This window comes from Leptidea sinapis, chromosome 43 (assembly GCF_905404315.1).
Source record: "Leptidea sinapis chromosome 43, ilLepSina1.1, whole genome shotgun sequence".
Taxonomy (NCBI): Eukaryota; Metazoa; Arthropoda; class Insecta; order Lepidoptera; family Pieridae; genus Leptidea; species Leptidea sinapis.
The window spans coordinates 1,816,432-1,822,310 of record NC_066307.1 but is presented as its reverse complement, the minus strand read 5'-3'; positions in this window follow the sequence as shown (position 1 = coordinate 1,822,310).

Sequence of the window (5,879 nt, the reverse complement as noted above, 5' to 3'; positions counted from 1 at the left end):
TACGACCGTAGCGACCACCGCCGTATGCGCAAGGCGACTGCATCGAAAATGTTGAGTGTTGAGTGGTAGAGGCTAGAGGCCGACCGCCGCAGTGGTGTCGACGCTCACTGATGCGGTTCGACCCTTCCCGAATATTGGATACACTCGAAGTAGTTTTAAAATAGAGGAGGCAAAGGAACGTGCTTACTGCCCGAACGCCGGCTGCTTTATCGATACGATTACTTCATATAAAAACTTTACCCCAATCCGAAATGTGTCACTTGTTAGAACGCGTGAACATCAACGTCAAAAGCTTTAGTCAGAATGCTTTCAATAACGTTATTAGGTCAAAGACTTCTTGAAAACATTAATTACAACGCTGTTTGGACTTTTTACTGCGGAAACCATTATTAGAGTTGTGTGCGTCGATGTTAAAGTAGATTTTCAGGGAGTTTTTATAAATAAAACTAATTATTAATATTTAAACTAGTTTCAATTTCCACGTATATCACAAGTCTTTTGGTTAAAGCAAACTTTAATTGACTTTTATCAGAGCTGAAATCAATAAATATAACTTCCTAGAGTTAACTTCAAAGAGAATAATTTTAATTTGTTTTATTTTTACAAGAAAATCTAAACCACGTATATTAATATAAAAAAATATTCAACAGATTTACAATTAATGCTAGTAAATTTATTATATTACTAGCTTACCCTACAGACATTGTTCTGTACATAAATAAATAAAAAATTGTTTTTTTATGAATTTTTCAATAATCTTTCATAACATCAATAATTATTTCGTCAAATATGCTTTGTTATAGTGAAATTGTTTCACAGCAGAACTGTCAAACCGTGCGTCAATAAATTCTCTCATAGAAAACATGTCCCTACAAAACAAATATTGGAAATAAAAATTATTATGGGTCCCAATTCGAAATAAAAACTATTCTATCTCTCAAGTTGGACTAAACTGCACTCCATGAAGTAATCCCCATTAAATTCCGTTTATTAGTTTAAGAGTCCATTGTGGACAAACAACGTGTCACGTAATTTATATATATTAAGATTAATTTATATAAAGTTTTAGGAGCAAAAATAGTATGAATAAATAGCCTCTGGCCTCTAGCCACCTCTTATGCAAAATTCGAATTAAATCTATTCAGTAGTTCTTGCGTTTGACCCAAGCATGAATTCTTTAAAAAAATGTTCTATTTAAAAAAGGTTTTTAGTTTGTTACAATCTATACTAATATTATAAATATCTATATAATTGTTGGTTTGTTTGAACGCGCTAATCTCTGGTACTACTGGTCCGATTTGAATGATTCTTTCAGTGTTGGGTAGTCCATTTATCGAGGAAGGCTATAAGCTATGTTTTTTTTTTCAAAATTAGGGATCCGTAATAAAATTGCTATTTTGTAACACAAGGTGTAAAATCGAAAACCTATTTTTGCGTGCGCTGCAAAAACTATTGACAATAGAACAAAATGATGTACAGGCTATAATATAGGCAATATTTTATTACTTATAAAACTATCGCGTGAATTATACTTTATATGGCAAAACAACGTTTGCCGGGTCAGCTAGTTTTATTATATGAATAGAAATAATAATCTATAATGAGTCTCTCTACCAGTCTCTGTACAGTATATTATATAAATATATATGAAATATTATATAGTATGTAAACAGGACAGCCACCTGATGGTCTTAGTTATCAATGTCGCCCTCGCTATTCCGCAATAATAGATAAGTTGCGAGAGCGCTTTTGACCCTAATAATAATTACTATGTATCCCGTACTATGTATACTTTATTATCTATTACATGAATGCGTCGTACGTCTTCCTCTATTGTTTTATTGGCTATGGATGTTTATTTCAAATATATGTCAGAGGTCAATAGAATAATGTAGTTTTTATCGTAAATGATTTGAAGCTGGAGTCATCTATTCAGGAGATGTTTTTCTGTTGTCGAGATATTAGAGTACTTTACAACTTTATTTTGTTGTGAATGAAATTCCAGCTATGATATCAAGATCTATGTTACGTGACAGTGTTTATTTATATTGAAGTTATTTTTTTTATTCAAAATAGGATTTAAAATCACTTATTGAACGTCAAAAACTACCACCCATTCGAAATAGTATGCCCCAGGCCTGAAAAGAACGGGCGCAAGAAATTTTTTCGGGATTTTTTTTTCTTATTTTAGTTACAATAGTAGTATCGTACAATAAAATTTATAATGAACACATTTATGTTGTAGATTTAAAACGTTTTCAGGGGGACGAAAATCAGCGGAAGGTGATCGATTCGAGCCGAAGAAAGTTTCTTAAAGTCAAACAATAATGAAACATTATTATAAGCCTCCTAAAAAGTTTCAATAATTATTTTGAAATTTGCCAACTTTCCAATCATGATATGCCTAAAAAGTAAGGAAACCTACTAAGTTGAGGAATTATTTATTTATTTTTATTGGCAAAATTTATTACTTGACATAAATTTGTATTCTGCGGGCAATTTTTTCAGAAAATTATTTGTGATAGGTCATCCTAAGCACGCGTATTAGTTTGTAATACTTTTTTTTGTATGGAAGAGGAGGACAAATGGGCGTACGGATTGCGTCTGGTGATGTGCAGATATCACCTCCGCCCGTATTCTCCTGCAAGGGAAATGACACGAGCGTTTAAAGCCTTTTAGGAACATGTATGGATAAATATGAATTGCTACGAGTTTGAATTTTAGTAACACTGTGCAAGGCTTATAATCAAAATATCCGACTCTTGACAATGTTGTCCTGTTCAAACTCATCTATCAGAACATAGATGTTTGTCAACAGGGGCGGATCTTGAATTTGTGGGGCCCTGGGCTAATACTGCTTAGGGGCCCTACCTAATTACTCAATCAATTGCCATTTTGTCGTAGGTACATATAATATATTATGTAAAGTACAGGAAGAAAATAGGAAAACCAAATATTTTATTTATTTATTAAAACATTTTTTATTACAAAATAAATTGACAGGTAATGAATGGTTATGTTATATATGTTATATGAATGCAAATTCTTTTATTTGGTCATTGCACTCTATTCTTATATAATATAATAATAATACTACCTCCGAACCTCTAAATACTAAGCCTCTTGTACTCAAAAAATTTAGTACTGCAATAACCCGTTTTAGGACATTGTGATAATACTCTGTTTCTTCATTTAATTGCTCCTGAAGCTGCTTGTCTAAAACAAACTTATTTTCTTTTCGTGTCAACTACACTAACATTGAATTCTTATGTTAATTAGAATTTTCGTGATTTTCTAAACAAAATCCCATATGTTTCCAATCAGAAAATCTGGTTGTGTTTTGAGAAGGAGTTTAAGAAAAAAGCTTGCAAGTCAAACAAAAAACAGTACCAACGCTTTTAGAATAACATAACCAAGATCTTTCTAGTAATTGGCCATTTTTAATTTTCCTAGTGAAATACCTATTTAGAAAAGATCTGTTTTGTTCTTTGTATTTCTTGAAGCTGAAAATATAGTTTTCGGATCCCTATTTTGTAAGTCAGTTATTTCATGTGAGAGGACGTCATTAATAAAATCATTATTTAGCAAATGTAGCTACAAGCCCACGTCAACATATTTCTCAATCTCTCAATTAATAATTTCTAAATTTCTTTCCACCTCGGTATCGGTATTACCTTCCTTTTGCTGAACACCAAGGCCATTTTCAGAGGAATCAGAGGGTTGCTGGAAGTCAAGATCTTGCACATTTTCGTAGTTGATTTTTTTCTGGTTTTCAAAATCTTGCATATTTTCATCACTTGTATTTTTTCCTGGTATTGCGATTTTTTGCTTCCTTCGGTTAGATTCTCTTCGCATAAAATACCTTCCTTTACGTTTTTTAATGGATTTATAGCTATTTCATTCGCGTTTATATGTTCTGATTAAAAAAAAGTTTAATTTTGCGCAATTCTTTCTTTCTTTATCTCGATGAATCTGTTATTTTTTTACACCTATTGTAAAAAAGAATATTTTTCTGAAAATAAACAAAGAACTTTAAATTTTAATACCTACTTTGTAATTAGTGTAGCAATTCACAAATTATAATGAAATATTGAAAGAGTTCGATTCACTTAGTTTTGAAAATTGAAATAAAAAAGGTCATGTTTTTAGTTCTTTTTACTTACCTGCTGCCTACTAAAAGCAGGAAGTCTACTTTTTCTAACTTTAGTAAATTAAAAGAAAGGTCCGGGCCTTATAACTTTTAAGGTATCTATCATTTAGTAAACTAAACACGCACTAAACACATTTGTATCAATAACAATGTCAATTTGGTAATATAGTCGACGATAGCAGAAGTGCGAAAAAACAACAAAATTTATATGAGAGAGGGCAAACGGGCAAGAGGCTCACGGGATGGGGAGAGGTGAGGCAACCGCCCATGGACATCCGCAACAACAGGTGTGTCAAGAAATGCGTTGCCGGCCTTTAAGGTGGGAGTATGCTTTTTTCTTGAAGGTCCCTAAGTCGTATCTGTTCGGGAAGACCGCTGCCGGTAGTTGATTCCACAAAGTGAAGTGAAGAAAACGCGTGGTTGTGGAATGCCAGACGTCTACGTGATGCGGATGGTACTTTGCACGTAATGTCCGATGGTGGAATTCGGCCGCTGGAATCAACCCGAACAGCTCCTCTGAGCACTCCCCGGTAATATGTATATAAATGCGGTAGAAGATGCAGAGAGAACCCACATCTCTACGCAATGCTAGAGAATAAAGCCGATCGGAGATGACTTGATCGTCGATCATTCGAGCCGCTCTTCGTTGTATGCGGTCAAATGGAAGAAGCTGGTACTGGGGAGCACCCGCCCAGAGGTGAGAACAGTACTCCATGTGAGGCCGAATTTGCGCCTTATAAAGTTGAGTAATCTTTGCAAACAAAACCAAATTTAAACTTTTTGCACTGTTTAACATGCTTACTATTTGATGGAAAGAAAAGCATAATAGGAATGGATAGGTAATATAAATTATATAATAACTGTGGCTATTTAGAAATAGAACAAAATAGTAAATTAGAAATCCAGTTATTTTATGTTCATCTTTAGATCTGCTTACTTTTACTATAGAAAAAGTTAAAGAAATAGATAAGTCTAGAATTGATAAAGAGAGCGACAATATTCCAGAGCACATCAACGCTGCAAAATGTTTTCTTTTTTTTTGGAAGAGGTGGACAAGTGAACGTCCCGTACGTCAACCTGATATTAAGTGATCACCACTACTCTCAGTATTCTGCACCACCAGAGAAATCACAGAAGCCTAAGCGGCCTTTTCGAAATTTATGCGTAATTTAGAATAATAAGAAAAATATAATAAAAAACTACCGAATGCAATACTTTTCTTGCTCTGAATATGATGTAACACAAGATTAAAAATAGTATAGTAAATTTGTATCAATTGTTCAGGTGAATTTTGCTCTGACTGATCATGCTCACTTAGTCCACTCCAGCCGACTCTACTTTATATACCCGAGCATAGCAGCTGAGTTTCAGCGTGCCAAAAGAAGTTTTAACTTCAAAAAATTCTATTGGACATTCTGTGAATATAATTTATACACGGGGAAACATATTCAAATAGGATAGCTATTTCCACCAAAGCCTTGACACTTCCATGTTCGACAAAGCAATAAACTTATAATGTGTGAATAGAAAAAACGATCAAGTACAAGTTAGAATGGCTCGCAAGGAATTCCGTACCATGGTACGAGATATCACAATATATCTGATTGCTTTATAATACTATTGTAAAACAATTCTTTATGTTTGATTTAATTTGTTATATTTTTTCTATAATATATATAACACTAATAGAATTAAATAGAATTTATGTATTTACCGTAGGGAGAGACAA